Source organism: Gossypium hirsutum, chromosome A11 (assembly GCF_007990345.1).
Source record: "Gossypium hirsutum isolate 1008001.06 chromosome A11, Gossypium_hirsutum_v2.1, whole genome shotgun sequence".
Classification (NCBI taxonomy): domain Eukaryota; kingdom Viridiplantae; phylum Streptophyta; class Magnoliopsida; order Malvales; family Malvaceae; genus Gossypium; species Gossypium hirsutum.
The window spans coordinates 91,447,810-91,469,175 of NC_053434.1; the positions used below are offsets into that span (position 1 = coordinate 91,447,810).

Sequence of the window (21,366 nt, forward strand, 5' to 3'; positions counted from 1 at the left end):
GCATGTAGTATCACAAAACTAGTATTCTAATTACAAATCACATGGCCAAATATACACAAGTACACCAATTATAAAGCCTATTGGCTGAATATATATGTATATATATATGAATACACAAAGAAATTTCAGCACATACTTTACTTTACTTTATAGCTCATAGAATTAATTTAAGTCACTTTCATATAATGAAAGACATCGACCGAATAGTCATTCTCTTATTCGTAGATATAGTAATCATCCACACACATATATCGTTCTTTGATAATAATAATTCACTTTAAAAATCAATTTACATATGAGTACATAATACGTACCTGACCATCATAATGTATCATAGATAATCAATAGTAGTTTACCTCGAACTTTCGAATTCATAATCTTACTCAAATAACCGGCGTTAAGCCTGCCAGGTTTAAAACCCGAATCCAGTCACCAACACAAAGCTTGCGGGACTTTAAGCTCGGATATAATACCAGCACTAAGCCTGCGGGACTTTAACCCGAATATATTACCAGCACGAAGCCTGTGGGATTTAACCTGGATATATTACCAGCACGAAGCCTACGAGACTTAACCCGGATATATTACCAGCACGAAGCCTGCGAGACTTAACCCGGATATATTACCAGCACGAAGCCTACGGGATTTAACCCGGATATATATCGAGTGCTAAGCATATTTACTCACATGATAACTCAATTCACATAACATATCACATTACTAATTCAATTTCTTCACTCGAATATAAGCACAAAAAAAATACACCTTCAACATAACTTTCGGTTTAATATTCATACACAAGAACACATAACCATTTCACTATCTTAGCTTAACTCCTAATAACCATTCGGTTACATGCCATATACTCAATTTATTTATCAAACAACCTCATTCAAGTAGAGACAATAGGTCGCAATTCATCTATCATACTTATCTCATGACATCATCAATTATATAATAAATGTGATTACTCCAAAACTTACCTCGGATATATTTGAGCGGTTACAGAAAGGCTACTCTATTACTTTCTCTTTTCCCTTATCTGACTTTGATCCTCTTTGCTCTTGAGCTTAATTAAAACAAATAGATTTGTTTAATTACTTACTCAACTTTATTTCTTAATAGTCACATTTGACAATCATATATAACTTCAATATGTATTATATTTTATAAAATATGCCATGACTCGATTTCATGCTTATTTAATCTATATCTAATTTGCATACACAAGCAAAGATTCACATAACTTATCATGCTTCCTTATTCATGAATTTAACCATATTCCCGAATGTCTCTATAAGCACAAGGTACATACATAAGGCATATATATATACCTATATATGACTATCACAATTTAATCATTTACTCATATTTATGCACAACCGCGTATACGCATGCATATATATAATGCATGCTTTAATATCATATACTTTTATTTATTTTTCAAATTACACTTTAGCTCCAAGACATATAGCTAACTCCGAATGTCAACTTATTAAACATTTACCACATTACCCATTGCCATTTATCATCAATGCCGCACACACAAATACATACATACTCATATGCATAAAATCCGTTTATGTTTATCTATAACCCATTCGGCTGTAACTACTCAAACTTAGCCTTCATATTTAATTCCATTTTATTAGTCAAAAAATAAGGCTTATTTAATCAGGTAATCTCTATAAAATGCTTTGTTGACATTTTTCATGGATTTTGATCTCAACCCGTAACATTATCACCTATTGATTCTTAGAATTTTAGAAAAGAACAGTAGTAGTTTTTATTTTGAGGTAAAGGATTTTAGTTTCTTGTTAAGTAGAAGAAATAGAAATTTCAACATTCATGGTGATTTCTTTAATTCTAGGCATAGCAAAACAATTTATCCGTATATTATATATTTCCAGCTCATAAGGGTGTATATAGGAGTAAATAAGGGTAAATTAAACTTTTTTACTAAGTCTTGATTAATTAGGTTTTTTTGTTTTTCATTTTTTAATGTTTTCTAACTCTTATTAATGGTTACTCTTTTATTAATCTCAATATTTAAATATTTTAACTTCTAGCTATCGCAATTAAAATTTTAGAAATGATTATTTATTTATATATATCTATATAAATTTCACACATAGTAATTAGAGAGAGTTTGAATAACTTTAAGTATAAAAGTTTACATATTATTATTATTTTTTCAAAATTTGGAAATTGTAATAAATTGTTATGAATATTTTATTATTAAGTGAATATCCATCAACATTAAAATAAGTTTGATATACATTAGGAATCTAATACTCATTAGAAGTAGAGTTTTATATTATTTATACTTTTTGTGTCTATAAATACAACTTTGGTGAAACATTGTAGACATCTCGACTAATTAGTAAAATTCAGAGTTCTCTTGTTTCTTCTACTTATTTTCCTATTTATTCTCCTTTTTATTTATTTTATAACACATTATCAGCACGATTTTACTCAAAGTGATAGTTCCCTTTATAAAACAATCAAATTTATCTTCCATTATTTCCAACATCTTTGACGAGTAAGATGCAAAGTTTTTACAGAAAGTTTCTTTTATTTAATATTTCATATCTGATTTTTTTTCCATTCTTCTTTCCTTATATGTTATTATTGTTTTGATTAACTTATTTTATTTTTTGTTCTTAAGAATGGTGAAAGATTTCAAACTTTTATCTATATGAAATCAAGAAATAAGATCCACTCTCAAAGTTTGCTATTAATAAATTTTGATTGGATTTAAAGTCTACTATTAGAGTTTAATTTGCTTAGTTCTTGATAAAATCATCAATATTCAAAGTTGAATAAGAAAGGTTCATCAACTTAATTAGATCTCTATTTTTACACTTTTTGTCAACAATAACATGTTTAAATATTAAATCAACTTGATATATGATTGAAATATTTAAATATTAAATCAACAATAACATGGATTACTTATTGTTTTGCATCTTATTTATTCATGAAAATGAATATTGATTGACTTGTTTATGTCTCTATAGTAAGTTCTATAATTAAATAATATATTTGCCTAAAACATATTTAATACGTGCTTCATTTCTTTTTGTGTCAGATTAAATAATAAATTTGTGTTGGTAAATTGTTGGATTTCATGATTGTTCGGATTTGATTTTGCTAAACTAGATTTATTTCATAAATTGTTATGATATAACAAATAAAAATGTTTTTAAATAAAATTTGTTTTGAACAAAGATATTATTAAGTTCAAAGCATAAAAATTATTTCAAGACTTTCATACATCTTAGAAAATGTTTTGAACACTTAGAAAATTTTGGACAAAGTTCAAAAACCATTTTAAACTCTTGAACTTGATTGAAACAATTTTAAATCAATTGAAAAATTGCTCCCTAAAAAAAGTATCGATATTTTCAAAAAAGTATTGATACCCATATGATTTTTATCAATACCATATTTTTTATCCATACCAAAGTTGCTTCCTGTCTTGAATCAAAAATTGAATAAAAGTAATAAGTTTCGTTACTTATTGAATTTTATTGGTACCATCTTTTTATATCAATACCACTTTTGCATTATGTTTTTCATGATTTTCAAACAATGAAAAAGGTATTGATACCCATTAAAAATATATCGATACTGTCACACCCCCAAAATTGGGGTTAGAAGAATTAATGTCTACTAGTTGGATCAGTGGTTTGGATGGACTTTTTAAGTTATTTTTTTGAGTTTTATAAGTAGAATGAGCATGTTGGTTCAGTCGTAAGGTGCTAGTTTACCCCTAGGTCTCGTGTTCAAACCCTTGTGTGAGCTTGGAGGAGGTTGATTTTTGGGCTTTAACTCTGAAAAATCTGATGGGATTTTTGTTCAATTTTATCTTATTTACTTTATTTTAACTTTTGAAAAAGAAATCCCAAAAATCCCTCTTATGTTTCCTACTGCTTCTTATGTCTCCCTCTTCCATATTTTATTTTTTCCTCAATTTCAGATTTGGACTATTCTTTTGCTACTGCATTCTTTTTGTCATTATTTTTCTTTTCAAATTCACCTTTGTTCCTGGGTTCTTTACCTTTTTTTTTGGCCAAATACGATACTCTTAGTTCTAGTAATTTTGTGTCTCTTTCGTTGTTTGATATCGTTGTCGATATTCATCTCTTTGGAGGTTTGCATGCCTTGTCCCATCTTTGTTCCATTCAGATTCAAGTAGGAGAAGTGTAAGTGTGTTGTTTTGGGTATTGATCAGTGTTTTTCTTTTTTTTTATTTCGTCTTAATTGATTTCTTCATAGGTTTTGTGTGTTTTTCATAATCAAGTTTCAGATTGGTTTTGTAGAGGTACTCTGATCGACTCTTAGTGCTTTGGAAGTACATTTCTAGTGTGTTTCTCCACATTCATAAATAGGGGTTATTTTGTGGTTAATTTTCATGATATGCAACAAGATTTGGTGTGGTTTTTGAACCACACAGGCGTGTGCCGCACACGAGCAAAACTAGGAATGGTGGAGGAAAAAAAAAGAAAAAAATAAAAAGAGAAGGTTAAGAGATAAACAAAAGAAAGCAAATGGAGAGGAGAAAATGGTGGTGCGACAATGAAGGGAGGAGAGTGAATGGATGGATGACAAAAGTGTGGTCGACCTTGTCTAGGTTTAATAAACCATTCATAAGGAAAAAATGGGGAAATTGGCAAGTTAGGGGGATAAAGGAGTGAAAAAAGGATCATGGTCTCCACACTTATGATATGTTGACCAAAAAAAAAAGAAAGAATATTTCCCTCTTATGGCAAGCTAGGTTGGACGGTAAGAGCTTTAAGCATATGGGAAAAATCACAAAAAATAAAGTTAAAGTAAAAGATGTATATGAGGAGACTTGAACCTAGGATCATTAGGATTCTTTTTAAACTTTTAACCACTAGTGCATTTCACTTCCTTGTGATTATTTTAACAAGAAAATAATTAAAACATGGGATGATCTTTGCTAACAGTTTAAAACAAATTTGCATAAAAAAGAAATTAATGAGAGGAAAGGGATTTGAACTCAAATCATCAAGGACAGTTCCACCACTACTCAATCACTATGATTGAAATTTATTTATTATCAAATTAGTAAAATATTATCTAAATAAAAATCCGTTCATTAACATAATTTCTGCTAACCCGATTTTTGGGATGTGACACAAAATGTATGGAATGTGCAGAAACAAGAATTTGTTGCAAAGCGATGATGGGTTTGAAGAAAGTTGAAGGCAAATGGATTGAAAGTAAGTTTGTAGATAAACACAATTACGAACTTCTTACACCTAAAAGTACAAGTTTTCTTCGTAGGCATAAAAAAATAACAACCCAAAAGAATTTGATCAATACATTGAATGAAGCTGGTGTTCCAACTCAAAAAATTATATCAGTTTTAAGTCAAGGATCTGGTGGTCATTGCAATATTGGTTGTACGTCGATTGATATCCAAAATTATTTAGGAAATAAAAGAAAGAAGCTTTTTGAAAAAGGGATGCACAGAAGTTGTACAAGTACTTCAAAGAACGCCAAATAAAAGATCTTGGTTTCATTTATGCAATTCAAGTTGATGAAAGTGGTCACATGGGAAATTATTTTTGGGTTGATGGGAGATCGAGAATGGCATACCAATATTTTGGAGATGTTGTAACTTTTGATGCTACATATCTTACAAATCGGTATAGTATGCCTTTTGTACCATTCATTGGTGTCAACCATCATCATCAATCAATAATGTTTGGATGTGCTTTATTAGTTAATGAAACTACAGAATCTTATATATGGTTGCTAACCGCTAATGCTCGGTCATGCACCAACTTCAATTATCACTTATGATGACAAAGTTATGGATAAGGCAATTTCACAAGTATTACCAAATGCTACTCACAAATCATGCATCTGGCATATTTTAAAAAAACTTCCAGAGCATTTAGCACACATATATAATAAATATTCTTTTTTTCATGACGAGCTTCACCATTGTATTCATGATACAGTTACAATTGAAGAGTTTAAGCTAGAATGGAATGAGATTATTTGTACATATGGCTTGGCAGAAAAAATTAGTTGGAAGTTTTATATATTCGTAATGAAAAGTGAGTGCCTGCATATTTGAGAAAAGTATTTTGTGCTGGAATCTCAACAACAAAACGGAATGAGAGTATGAATAAATTTTTTTAAGATTTTGTTCGTACTAGCACATTAGTAAGTGATTTCATTAATTAGTATGAATAGGCTTTAAATGTAGGATATGTTAAATAGAAATAAAAGGATATGAAAACAATGAACTCTAAATCAATTTTGAAGACATGTTACAATGTTGAGGCTATAGTTGCAAACACTTACACTAGAAAAATGCTTCTGAAATTTCAAAAAGAACTTTTTTCTAGTCAAAATTTAAAGATAGTCAAACTTAATGAAAATGGGGTGAAAATATATATAAAGTATTGCCTTTTGGGAAGGAAGGTTCAGCATATGAAGTAGCTTTCACAAAATCTAAGAAGAAACCATATGTTCATGCCACATGTTTGAATTTGTTGAGATTTTATGTAGTCATTGTAATGCCCTAAAGATTTAATATTGTTTTGATAAAATTCATCATAGTTAAATACTTGCTTTAGTGGTTAAGGCCTTGGTGTGTGAAGAGTGGGTTGTGTGTTTGAGTCTTAGAGAGAGTTTTTGTTGCTAAGTAATTTTTGGTTGTGTTGTTTAGCAGAATTCGAGTTAAAGTTTAACTCTGGGAGTGGGGAGGATATCTGTTGCTTGATTATAGGGATAGGAGGTGGGTAGTTGTGTAGGTTTAAAATTTTAAGTTTTAATTTATTTCAAAAAGAATAAAGAATAAAGAAAAGAAACAAAACTCTTTCCCTCAACCCATGTTTACATTTTCTTTTTATCTTGATTTCATTAATATTTTCTTTCTTCATTTCCTTCTCACTTCTTGTGCCACTGCCAATTTTGGGATTGGGTAAATTGTTTTTTCTTCATTATTCTTTTGCTACTCTATTGTTATTCGACTTTTGGCAATTGTGTGCTTACTTTTTGGCTTCTTCAATTTCGTGCGTCATAGGTAAGGGTAATAGTTCTTTATTCGTCTAATTTTGGAATTATGAGATGCTAGTGGTGTTGATTAATTTGTAGTGGTTATTAATTGGTTCTGCGTTTAGGTGAAGGTTGTGAGACATTGGGCGCTCCTTCAACATTATAGTTTCGTGTAACTGTGGTTTCTTAATTGGTAAGGGTATAAAGGAGTGTTGGTGTTTTAATGGGTTTGATTGTTGGCTATCTCATGCCTAATTATTGTAATTAATCATTTTATTTGGCATATTTAGGTCTTGGGGGTCCTGTGATTGCATTCTCGACAAAATTGAACCAAGTATGTAACTAAAACGCGAGAAAACAATGTTCAGCGAAAGCCAAAAAAATGGCCTGTCGATGCCTGATAACATGTTAATTTGAATGAATTTTTGTGTTTAATTAGGTTTATTTTTGAATTGATCCCTGCTAAATCAGTGATTTTATGTTTTAATCTTGTCAGGGATGCAATTGGGATGCTGAGTAAAAAATGAGCAGAAAAAGACCAATTTACAACACAGTCAATAAAGTGAGGCCGAATAAAAAATGTAGAAATAGCCAATGACTAATCAGATTCTTTTGACTTTGTAAAAGCCAAATTAGAAAAAATCTAATCTTATTTTTTTTAATTTTAATTATGTGTTGAGTGGTTAAATTCAAATTTAGTAAATGTTGTGTATATAAATAGGGTTTAAGTTGCCTTAGAAAAGACACATTATGTTTTACACTTGATTTTCATTTGAAATTAAATAAGAATTATTCCTTTCTTTCCAATTTCATGCGTCAGTAGCTTACTGCTACTCCACTTCTCTTTCCTTGTTTTTGCAAAAATCTGTTTAATTGCTTTCCAAGTCCCTTCCCTTCCAAACTTCCACCATTTTCACTCAAATCCACTTCATAGCCAACCAAAGCATGATTAAATTCATGCTTCACTAAATTCTAACTTAGCTTTAGGCCGATATTCTTTCCAAGAAAGAATCGTGAGATACGTATCCATACTAAAAATCCTTCCAATCGGTATTCACATTTTTTAAGTATCGAAATTGACAACTCATTCCTTAAAGTTAACTCGATTTCAAGTCAAAAAGTGCACGTTGGGTTGGAGTCGTGTTTGCGGACAGTTAGGGAAACGAGTTGATCGTGTTGTATTCCGATCTTTAAAAACAAATTAAGGGAGAAGTGATCAGGATTAAACAACCCACGTGGTTGAGGCTGTTAATCTGAGTCGAGTTCTTCAGAGCGTAAGGCTTCTAGAATCTTGAATTGAGAACTCGTGTATCTCGGTTAGATAATAGGCAAGGGTTGGTTTCCAGGTCGTGCCAGGACCAGTTACGAGAGGAAGAATTAGTGGTTAGGACGTTCTTAACTGCTATAACCATCTTATTGTTTGGAGGAGAAAATTTATAATCAATGATCGATTCTAAATTTAGAATCCACCGAGTCTAAGGCTAGGACTTATAATCACTGTTTACAAAATCTGAATTTATTTCCCAATTTAATTTTATTTCCAATTTATTTAATTGTTTATTTATGTTATTTTAGTTGTTTAATTTCTAAACATTTCAAACTCTCCTGATTTTTTTTTAGCATGTCCGTTTGGAGTCGTGGGTACGACTATTGCCACGACTATCGACACGACAAAAATTCTGATAGCAAGTTAAATGCGAAAGTTGATTATAATACCAATCCCTATGGACTCGACCCTACTACGACTCTTTACTACTATTTAGAGTTATTTTGTAGGAATTATTTTTTGTGGTTTCGACGCCCATCAAAATTTGGCATTGTTACCGGGGCAATGAAAATTTCTTAAAAGAATTATGCACGAGTAAGAAGAAGCTCTTGGGCAATGAAAAGTAAGTGTCAGAGAATATGTCTTTGCCGCTCTACAAAGGAAAATACCACCAAAATGTAAGGACCAAAGTATTTTTTCATATCTTGTAAAATATGAAGTGCCGGTATTAAAAAAGCAATGTGTGACTAGGCGCATCAATTAATGTTATGCCTTTGTCAATTTATAAACTACTTAATGCGGGTCCTTTGAAAGAAACAGGTGTAATTATTCAGCTTGTAGATAGATCTGTAGAACATCTAGAGGGAGTGCTGGAGGACGTCCTTGTTAAGGTAAACAAGCTAATATTTCTTGCAGACTTCTACATTATCGAAATAAAGGATGACAATTCGGCCAATTCGTCTAACATGCTTCTCGGGAGACCATTCTTGAGTACCGCACAAATAAAAATTGACATTTGAAGTGGGATATTCAATATGGAGTTCCATAGAGAAGTGGTGAAATTCAATGTTTATGAGGCCATGAACCGCCTTAGCATGATTTCTAATGTTTCTAATATTGATATAATCAATAATTTTACTAAATTACATTTAGAATATCATGACGAGGATGAATTATGAACTATTCTTTGTAGAACTCTAGAATTTGATGCCATGGAAGAACTAGAGGAGTGGATAACCTGTGAAGAGTTTGTTCACGAAACAATGGCTCATATGAAGGCATCACAATTATGGAAAAATCCAGGTAAATTTTTTTGAATTTTCCCCTTCACAAACTAAGATTTTACCATCTATTTTGCAAGCTCTAGAGTTAGAACTCAAACCACTTTTGGAGCATTTGAAGTACGCTTTTTCTCGGCAAAGGAAATACCTTACCAATAATAATCTTGAGTAGACTCTCAAAGGTAGAAGAGGAAAACTTAGTACGAGTTTTTAGAGATTATAAAGAGGTAATTGGATAGAGGATAGCCGATATTAGGGGTTTGAGTCCCTCAACTTGCACACACAAAATTCAAGTTAAAGAGAATGTTATTCCCAAAAGAGAGGCTCAAAGTCGTCTCAATCCGTCCATGATGGAAGTGGTAAGGAAAGAAGTTCAAAAGTTACTTGATGCTAGAATGATCTACCCCATTTCTGATAGTATTTGGGTCAGTCCAGTCCATGTAGTGCTGAAAAAAGCTGATGTGATCGTAATTGAGAATTTGGCAAGTAAGATGGTTCCCACCTGGGTCCAAAACAGGTGGAGAGTCTGCATTCATTATAGGAAGTTGAATTCCTTAACTTGGAAAGATCACTTTCTATTTCCTTTTATTGACAAGATGTTAGAACGTTTAGCTGGGAAATCTCATTATTGTTGTTTTGATGGTTACTCAGGGTTTTTCCAAATTCCAGTAGCACTGGAGGATCGAGAGAATATGACATTTACATGTCCATTTGGCATGTTCACTTACAGACAGATGCCGTTCGGACTCTGCAACGCACCAGCCACATTTCAAAGGTGTATGGTAAGTATATTTTCCAACTCCATCGAGAAAATAATTGAAGTATTCATGGACGACTTCACTGTGTATAGTGAGTCTTTTGAGGTGTGTTTGTCAAATCTTGCAAAAATTCTGGAAATGTGCCTAGATTTTAACCTTGTTTTAAATTATGAGAAATATCATTTTATGGTGGATAAAGGATCAGTTCTAGGTCATATCGTTTCTGCTGAAGAAATTTCTGTTGATAAAGCAAAAATTGACATTATTAACTCACTTCCAACCCCACAACTGTGAGAGAGATTCGTTCTTTCCTTGGTCATGCAGGTTTCTACAACAGTTCATTAAAGACTTTTCAAAAATTGCGTAATCACTTCGTAATATCCTATAGAAGGACAAGGAGTTCGAGTTTGACCAATCATGTAAGGATATGTTTGACAGGCTCAAACATAAGCTTATTTCGGCACCCACTGTTCAGCCACCAAATTGGAACTATTCTTTCGAAATAATGTGTGATGCAAGTGAAGATAGCGTAGGAGCAGTCCTTATGCAAAGAATTGAGAAAGAACCACACGTTATCTCTTATGCGTCTAAGATCTTAGATGCTGCCTAAAGCAATTACTCGGCCATTAAAAAAGAGTTTCTAGCTATAGTCTTTGCTTTGGAAAAGTTTCATTCATATTTATTATGGAATAAGATTGTTGTTTTTTTCTGATCATGCAGCTATTAAATATCTAATCGAGAAAAAGGAAGCAAAACTGAGGCTTATTAGGTGGATATTAATTTTGCAAGAGTTGGATCTCGAAATAAAAGATAAGAAAGGACGTGAAAATTTGGTAGCTGACCATCTGAGCTGAATACCTCCATTGAAGGATGCCACACCAGTTAAAGATGATTTTCTGGATGAAAGTTTGCTTGCTACTTAGACAATTTTCCCCTAGGATGCAGACATCATGAAATACCTTGTTAAAGGTATAGTTTCTTCTAATTTATTACGATCTAAAAAAGATAAGATCAAATGTGAATCGCGATACTATGTTTGGGACGACCCCTACCTTTGGAAATACTGTTTCGATCAGATAATTCAACGTTGCATTGGAAAAATTAAGGTAAAATCGATTTTGTATTTTTGTCATTCTTACGCATATGGTGGACATTTTGGACCTAAACAAACTACGTATAAAGTACTTGAATGTGGACTATATTGGCCACATATTTTTCATGATACATATTTGTTCTGTAAAACATGCGAAAAGTGTTAATGTGTAGGAAACTTGAGCTAGAAAAATGAAATGCCACTAACTCCAATACATGTTTTTGAAATATTTAATATATGGGGCATTGATTTTATGGGACCTTTTGTCTCATCATACGATAACGTTTATATTTTACTTGCAATTGACAATGTGTTAAAGTAGGTGGAAGCAAAAACTACCCATCATGCTGATGCCAAAATGATAGTCGATTTTCTAAAGAGTTATATCTGTTCTAGATTTGGCACACCACGAGCATTGATCAGTGATCGGGGAACACATTTTTGTAATAAGGTAATCGACACATTTTTTAATAAGTACGAGGTAGAACAACGTATCTCTACAACTTATCACCCTCAATCAAACGGTCAAGCGGAAGTGTCGAATTGAGAAATTGAGTTGATTTTGGAGAAGACTATTAAGGTGGATAGGAAAGATTGGAGTTTGCGACTAAATAATGCACTATGGTCATACCGTACAACTTATAAAGGACCCATAGGTATGTCTCATTATCGATTAATTTTTGTAAACCGCGTCATCTTCCTGTCGAGCTAGAATGATAAACTGTAATTTATACATATTTTTACCCCATGTTTAACGCATTTTATGGATGATTTTCCATTAGAATTGGAGAATTGGATGCTCCTAATGCTTTAATTTCATGTTTCATACTTAGGAGAGCATAGGAGAGCGAAAGGAATGAGAAACGGGCCAAAAACAGAGAAAATGGGCCAAAGTACAAACTTAACACAGCTTGGACTTCCTCACACAGGCAGACCACACGGCCGTGTCAATTTGGCAGGCTTGAACACGGCCTGAAGTAATCGAACACGGGCGTGTGCCACGGGCTTGTCCCTGCCGAGCCCAAGTTGAGTCCAATTTGGAAAAGGCTAATTTTGAGGGCTTCTAGGCATTCCAAAGCCTATAAATACACCCTAGAAGAGGAGAAAATGGAGCACACAGAATAGGGAGTAAGGAATTACTCCAAGGAAGCCAATTGATTCATCTCAAAAACTGGATTCATCATCAAGACTGAAGATCTCTCCTCAATTCCCCTTCAGGAGTTTTGGGTTTTCTTTATTTTTTGTATTCTTTATTTTTCTGAGATGTTTTCTTATTTAGTTATGAACTAAATCCCCTAAATACCTAAAGGGAATGAAACCTAAGACGAATCTTGTTATTATTTTCTGAATTGTATGATAAATATTTAACTTGTTCTTAATTATGTGTTCTTAATTCTTGTTTTGATATCCTAGGATACTAATTCAAGATAAGCTCTTATTTAGAGGAGGAATAAACCCTGACTAAGAGTACATTTATCATAATTAAGCGGAGTTGATTGCGCGCCTAGACATAGGGTGACAAGATTTTGCCGGATTAGGGTGAAACCTAATAAGGGGATCCATAGATCGAGTTAATTCAACCCTAGAGTGTTAATTAGAGAAAAGTTTCGATTATTCGATCTAGGGATTAGACGTTATTAGTCTTGAATAGGAATAATAGCATAACTTAGGGATCTCTACGGAACAAGTTGAATGAATAATTCGTCCGATTCGGAGCCAGAATAACAAGTAAAGTCTAGATGGATTTTTCCTTACGTATTGTCTTAAGTCAATCGATTTTTCCCAAAAGCAATTCCCCAATTCTTTTCTCTGTGAGTTCTTAGTTTAGATAATTAGTTAATTAAAACAAAACCCTACTATTCTTAGGCTACATAATAAAGAGACAGTCATTACTAATACTTTTAGTTCCTTTGGGTTCGACAATCCGGTCTTGCTAAAACTATACTACTGTTCGATAGGTATACTTGCCTACATCGTGATAATAGTTAGTTTCAAGAATGATTAATTATAAATATTTAAAACCTATCACGAAATAACGCAATCAAGTTTTTGGCGCCGTTGTCGGGGAACTGAGATATTAGGAACGCTTAATTTTTATTACTTTAGCCATTTATTTTTCTTGAAATTTAATTTAATATTATTATTTATTAACTTACTTTTTCCTACTCTTGGCAGGTTTTCATAGTTTATGACTAAAAGAAACCCGTCGGGACCATTACTTTTTGACGAAGAAATCGATCGCACAGTGTGTAGAAACCAAAGAGAAATAAGGAGAAGCTTAAGATACATGGAGAACGAGCAAGAAGACGATACTTAACCCCAACCGAAGAGATGGCTGAAAACCAAGGCAATCAGCTACCTCTTGCAATTGTGGTTAATCAAAATCTTGCTCCACGCACTATGTATGATTATGCTAAACCCTCTTTAACATGAACTGAATTGAGCATAGTTGGACCTGCTGTAGCTGCAAATACTTTTGATTTAAAACATATCACTATTCAAATGATACAACAATTTGTTCAGTTTGATGGTTTGCAGGATGAGGATCCCAATGCTCATTTAGCCAACTTTTTAGAACTATGCGATACATTTAAAATCAATGGCATTTCTGATGATGTCATTCATCTTCGGTTGTTTCCCTTTTCATTGAGGAACAAAGCTAAGCAGTGGTTGAACTCGTTACCATGAGGATCAATTACTTCTTGGGAACAAATGACCGAAAAATTTTTACTAAAATATTTTTCGCTGGCTAAAATGGCTAAATTACGTAATGATATCACTCCTTTTGTACAGATGGATTTAGAAACACTCTACGTTGCATGGGAGAGATACAAGGACCTTCTGAGAAGGTGCCCTCACCATGGGTTACCGCTTTGGCTCCAAGTACAAACATTTCACAATGGTCTGAATCCTTCAACTCGACAAATGGTTGTCGCAGTGGTGGGCGGAACCATCAATAATAAAACACCAGAAGATGCCTATGAGTTTATAGAAGAGATGTCACTGAATAGCTATCAGTGGAAAGTCATGAGGACAAAGCCAATGAAAACAGCCGGCGTTTATAACGTCGATTCAGTCACCATGCTCTCTAATCAGGTAGAACTTTTGAATAAGAAAATTGATGGTTTTTTTAGTTCTTCACAGGTTCACCCAGTAATGCAGTGCGAACCAAGTGGAAGTGGAACAAACCATTCGGAATACCAACCTTATGGCCACAACATGGATAACGAGCAATTAAATTACATGGGTAATAATCCTCGACCTCAAAACAATCCAGATAGTAACACTTATAATGCAGGTTGGAGGAACCACCCAAATTTCTCGTGGGGCGGTCAAGGAAATCAAAGACCACAACAACCTCCGGGCTACCAACAACCACCCTACCAACAGGAAAAGAAGCCAAACCTCTCAAAGTTTATTTCAGGGTCGGAAACTCATTTTCAGAACACTGAGATAGCACTTAAGAATCAACAAGCGTTGATCCAAGGGCTCGAGACTCAGATAGGCTAGCTTTCCAAACTAATCTCTAAACAACCACAAGGTAGTTTGCCAAGTAATACCGAACTTAACCCAAGGGTACAGCTCAACGCAATTAATATTCAAGATGACAAAGGGGTCGTTGAGCCTGAACCAAAATCGAGGCACGAAACTCTAGTAAGTAAATGTCAAGGTGAGGTAGATTATAATAAAAACAAACCAGTGACTATCGAATATAAACCTCGTGTGCCATACCTTAACGCGACAAGGAAAGACCGCTCAGATGAACAATTTGGTAAATTCCTTAAACTTTTAAAAAAATTACATATTAACTTACCGTTTATTGAAGCTTTATCACAGATGCCAAACGCAATGAAATTTTTAAGGGAGCTTTTAGCAAATAAGAAAAAGTTGGACGAGGCGTCGCATGTGGAACTGAACGCAGTTTGCTCAGGCATTCTCCAAAATAAACTACCTAACAAACTAAAAGACCCAGGGAGCTTTACTATTCCTTGCTTAATTGGTAGTTTAGATATTAATTATGCATTGGCTGATCTAGGGGCTAGTATGAACGTCATGCCTTACAAAATGTTTAAGCAACTAGGTCACGGGAAACCCAAACAGACTAGGATGAGCATTCAATTAGCAAATAAAACTATAAGATTCCCTAGAGGTATTATTAAAGATGTGCTAGTTAAAATCGATAAATTTATATTTCCCGTTCACTTTATTGTTCTAGACATAAAAGAGGATAACAAAGCTCCCTTAATCCTAGGAAGGCCCTTTTTAGCAACTGCTAAAACTATCATTGATGTTGGCACAGGTGAACTCACACTCCGGATGGGAGACGAAACAATCACCCTTCAAGCTCGCAATTCTGGCAACACATCAAGAATTGAAGGTGATCATTTAACCCATTCTACTAAAACTAACAATATGGTGCAACCTACTTTGCAAAAAACGAGTTTGAAGGAAGCACACGAGTCATTCTCAGGAAATAGTAGAGGACCTATCCATGAAGATCGAAGATTACAAATTGAGGAACTCGATGAATGGCAGACATACAAACCAAGAACACCCGAACAAAAAAAACTACGCCAGAACGAGCCCGATACCTCTCCAAATCAACTTAAGGTTGGTGATAAGGTCTTATTAAATGCCGTAAATCCCCACATCGTCACTACCACACCGAATGAGGAAATCCCTCTTACGGTACTCAGTATTTTTCCATTCGGTACGGTGGAGGTGAGTCATCCCAAGTTCAGCACTTTTAAGGTAAACAACACCCGTTTAAAACCTTATTTTGATGAGATTGATAGTAAGAATGAGGAGAATAAACTCCTCAAACCACCATGATTATTCAAACAGAGAGGTAAGTTGAGCTTAGACTATAAATAAGCGCTTCTCGGAAGGCAACCCGAGCACTAACAATATTAATTTCTTTAAATTTTTGTATTTAACTCCTAACTTACTAATAGAAATCTTGAATACAGGTGTTTCCCCAGAGACAAGGCCAAGCACACGGGCGTGCTTAAGGCCGTGTGAAAACAGGGCAAAAGATTTCTCCAACACGGGCTACAATTAAATGCCACGGCCGTCAGATATGACCGTGGTCGAGCCTGCCAAAACAATACAGGCGTGCCACATGCCCGAGTGGATGAACCGTAGGCGAACCTGTTAAAACAGCACGGGCGTGTGATATGCCCATGTCTAACACCCGTAGTTGAACCAGTCAAATAAACACGGGCGTGGGGCTTTCACACATGGGCGTGGGAGAAGCGAACGAAGCTAGACACAGTCGTGTGACACGACCGTGTGAACTCACATGCCCAAGGAACACGGGCGTGTACTAAATGTCAGACGCGCCCAAGTTTGAAATTCGCGAATCACACGGGCTGAAATTAGGGAACACGGGCGTGTGTCATGGCCGTGTACCCCAAAATCTATAAATACCATGCACTATTCACTTTTTTCCCTATTCAAAAAACCCTAACCCTAGCTGCTGCAACTCCACACGGCCCTCCTGCTACGCCCGTGCGCCACTTACAACTCCATTCTCGATGCACACTCTCTTCCCTTAGCATTTATTTACTCTTTTTTCTTTTATTTCACTAATTTATAATGCTATTTATCATATTAACCTATGTTTTTCATGTTATTTCCATATTAATAATCACATAAATTTCATTTATCAAACAAGTTATCATCTTTCTCATGTTTAAAATCTTACTCATTACATGATTCCTACACTTCATGTAATTAGTTAGAAGTAAATATTCATGGCTAGGATAGTTGAAATAATCATGCCTATTATGTTGACATCTCTTTTCATTCATATAGTATTTTTCATTCCATTCATTGCCATTTTTACTTATATCACCATGCCCATGCCACATCGAAATGGGTCATTAAACTTATTATTTTAATTTAGTAATTGTGGCTGAATATATTCAAGCATTTTCCTTTTCAAATTTAGTCGTATTCCTTTTATATATTATAAATTGGCAACTCATCAAAAAGACAAAATGATGTTTCCACTAGCAGGTAAACAATGTCGTCTTCAAGAGGAAAGAAAACTGACGTACCTACTTCAAAGAAGAGGAAGAGAGCGTCCTCTTCTGCAGCTCCAACTGCGAAAATTCGACACCTTTTCCTGCAGTTCCCCCGAGGGCCCCAAGAAGAGCTTTTCCAAATACTTCGGGCCTGACCCTTAATTGCGGGCTGCTGTATCAACTGGGCTGCCATAGAACAAGTTCAGATGGCTAATATGATTCGAGCTCTCCTAACCACCGACCCTTAGGAGCTGTTCTTCGGGATTATCGAGCTGACATACCTCGATCTCACACTAGAACTCTGCTCAACGTTCCATCTTCAGACCGTAATGACAAGGTACGATAATTTCAGCACGGTCCAGTTTCACTTAGGTGGGTTAGTCCGCCAGCTAAGCGTCCCAAAGTTTGGTGCTGCACTAGGCTTATATACGGAGGAGTTCAAGGAGGAGAATGAACTACATGCTCTTAGTCGCCACATACATTTCTCTCCCTCGATATGCTGGCACACTTTGGCCCCTAGCACGGCCTCCTACAATCCTAGCCGCTCTAAGGCATCAGTTCTCCCACCATCCTTGAGGTATTTACACGCTATTTTAGCTCACACGATTATAGGGAGGCGAGAAAGCACTGGCGTCATCAACACCCGCGACGTCTACTTCTTATGGTGCATGTCGCAAGGGCACGTCATCGACCTTGCCTATTTTATCGCCTTTACGATTCAGCACCAAACGGAGCGGCATCGAAAGGGGGTCATCTCCATTGGCCCCTACGTGACCCGGCTGGCACGACACTTCGGGCTTCTCAATACCACGGCCCAATAATCATCCCTCACCCTCATCTTCCGGATGTCTCTACAAGGCATCTTGAGCATGCTTAGTATGAGGATGATCGAGAGGCGCCAAGGAACCTACCCTCCCCAGTACCGTCTTGCCTAATCTACTGAGGAGGAAGCCTACGAGGACATTCATAATGATGTCCCCCCACAGCACGAGAGCCCACCGACTCAGCCACCACCACCCTCTCATCTAGTTCATGCAACGGCTTCTTATGCTAACATCTCTGAGCACCTCACCCGATTTGAGCAGCAGTGTTTTCAATGATTTGACAACATTGATGCTACTCTACAGTAGATTTGTCAGCACTTCTACATCTTATCGCCAGTACCACCTCGCGAGCCATCCAACGATGAAGATGTTTGAAATATTTATTTCTTATTTTATGTTATTAATTTTTATCGAAACTACTTTTTATTTTTATTAGATTTTAGAAATTTTATTTTTAATTATTAAATTCGGTTATTTCTTGTTGAGTAATTATTCTTCCTAATATCCCCTAAAAAGTTCCTAATTTTATCACAGTTATATAGAGCTCTTAACCTCATCGTCACATAGGAACTAAAACTCCACCGGAAAAGGTTCTCCACGATTGCCATGTCCTAATTGACCACGACCATAGCTACCACTAGATATAATATTCTTTTAGTGCAGGACTTATGGTCTAATGAACCTTTACGACCGTCGGAGTATCTTCCTCCACTCTCAAAATCGACTCCTCTCCAGAACTCCAGTTCGAGGGTTTCATCATACAGTAAGTTTCACTTCTCTCCCTATCTTATTTTTATACTTTAATATCTATCTTTGTACATTGAGAGCAATGTACATCTTAAGTGTGGGGGGGTATTTATTTCATTATCAGAAAAATCCTTGAATAATCACCTTGTTCTCTTGAAAAGCTCTCATATCATATTTAGGATAACTTTTAATTATTTATGATTTTGATTGATATATCTTGAATTAAAACATAGGCATTTATGCATTGATTGTTTAAACCTTAAGACATTAGAGAATCAAGCATGATAAGTTGATTTTTAAGAATTTAAAATTAGAGGTTGTTTCCCCAAGTCTAGGTATTACTTTGAATTGGAATTCACGAGTCTAAACATCAAAAAGCCATAATTTGTTGTGAGATTTTTCAGCCTTTTGAGCATCTATTAATTCTTTCATGCTCACTTTTATTATTGCTTTGAGTGCGTCAGTATTGAACTGTTATTCTAGAACTTGCTTGATTATGCATGTCGAGACCACACCATTTGATTTGGTATATTAAAATGATTAAGGCACTTAGGATTAACCCACTCATGCCATGAAAAGCCTACCTCCACGATTAACCCCTAGTAAACCCCCTTGAGCCTAACAAGCCATTTCTTGTATTACCCCTAATATTGACCCTTAACCCATTATTGTTGAAATCCCCTAAATTAATTTGATCCCTATTTTTGTCTAGATTTGAGTTGAAGAAATTGCTTAGCTATGTCTTGTTTGTAATAAGTTAGCCTATGTATTTAACTTGTTCTTTAAAAAAAAACTATGTATATATATTAGTAATTCCATATTCTGAGAAGAAGCTCTGTTGCACACAAGTGAAGATTAACTCTTTTTCTAGTTAGGCAATTTTTCAATCCAATCTCGATTCTAACCCTTTCTTTCAGCTTGTGACCACACCTCCTAACCAAGCCTCACTACAACCTTCTAAAGACCTTTTGATTGATGTATCATTTTAAATTATAGTGGTGGAGATTTGATTTTCATGCAAGCCTATGGTAATGACTTTTCATTATTGACTATTGAGTGCTTCATTTATTGTCCTTAAACACCTCGAGTGATTTGAGTGAATCTTTAGTGAGAATGTGAAACTTTGTGATATTCTAAATCAAAGGTAATTACTTAGATGCGGAGAGACACCTATGTTTGCATGATTAAATACTCAACTTGGAATGTTTCAAACTTTTATGTTCTTTTAGTTGAATTCTCAATGTATGATTACCTATGGATTATTTTGAGATATTATCGATAAGAATTATAAGTTAAGGAGAATTTATTTTGATTATGAGTTGAGGATTTTGCTTGAGGACAAGCAAATGCTTATGTGTGGGGGTATTTGATAAACTGTAATTTATACATATTTTTACCCCATGTTTAACGCATTTTATGGATGATTTTTCATTAGAATTGGTGAATTCGATGCTCCTAATGCTTTAATTTCAAGTTTCATAATTAGGAGAGCATAGGAGAGCGAAAGAAACGAGAAACGGGCCAAAAACAGAGAAAATGGGCCAAAGTATGAACTTAACACGGCCTGGACTTCCTCACACGGGTAGACCACACGGCCGTGTCAATTTGGTAGGCTCAAACATGGCCTGAAGTAATTGAACGCGGGAGTGTGCGATGGGCTTGTCCCTACCGAGCCCAAGTTTAGTCCAATTCGGAAAAGGCTAATTTTGAGGGCTTATAGGCATTCCAAAGCCTATTAATACACCCTAGAAGAGGAGAAAAGGGGACACACAGAATAGGGAGTAAGGAATTACTCCAAGGAAGCCGATTGATTCATCTTAGAAGCCGGATTCATCATCAAGACTGAAGATCTCTCCTCAATTCCCCTTCAGGAGTTTTGTGTTTTCTTTATGTTTTTTATTCTTTATTTTTCTGAGATGTTTTCTTATTTAGTTATGAACTAAATCCCCTAAATACCTAAGGGGAATAAACCTAACATGAATCTTGTTATTATTTTCTGAATTGTATGATAAATATTTAACTTGTTCCTAATTATGTGTTCTTAATTCTTATTTTGATATCCCAGGATACTGATTCAAGATAAGCTCTTATTTAGAGGAGGAATAGACCCTGGCTAAGAGTACATTTATCATAATTAAGTGGAGTTAATTTTGCGCGTAGACATAGGGTGACAAGATTTTGCCGGATTAGGGTGAAACCTAATAAGGGGATCCATAGATCGAGTTAATGCAACCCTAGAGTGTTAATTAGAGAAAAGTCTCGGTTATTCAATCTAGGGATTAGACGTTATTATTCTTGAATAAGGATAATAACATAACTTAGGGATC

General features: G+C 34.8%; 1 non-coding gene across 1 annotated transcript; it reads right to left on the bottom strand.

Moving 5' to 3' along the window:
• Window positions 1-14,199: 14,199 nt before the first annotated feature.
• LOC121210750 (small nucleolar RNA R71) lies at window positions 14,200-14,306 on the bottom strand. Its single transcript, XR_005905865.1, has one exon. It is a non-coding gene; the product is annotated as a small nucleolar RNA R71 (small nucleolar RNA).
• Window positions 14,307-21,366: the final 7,060 nt, after the last annotated feature.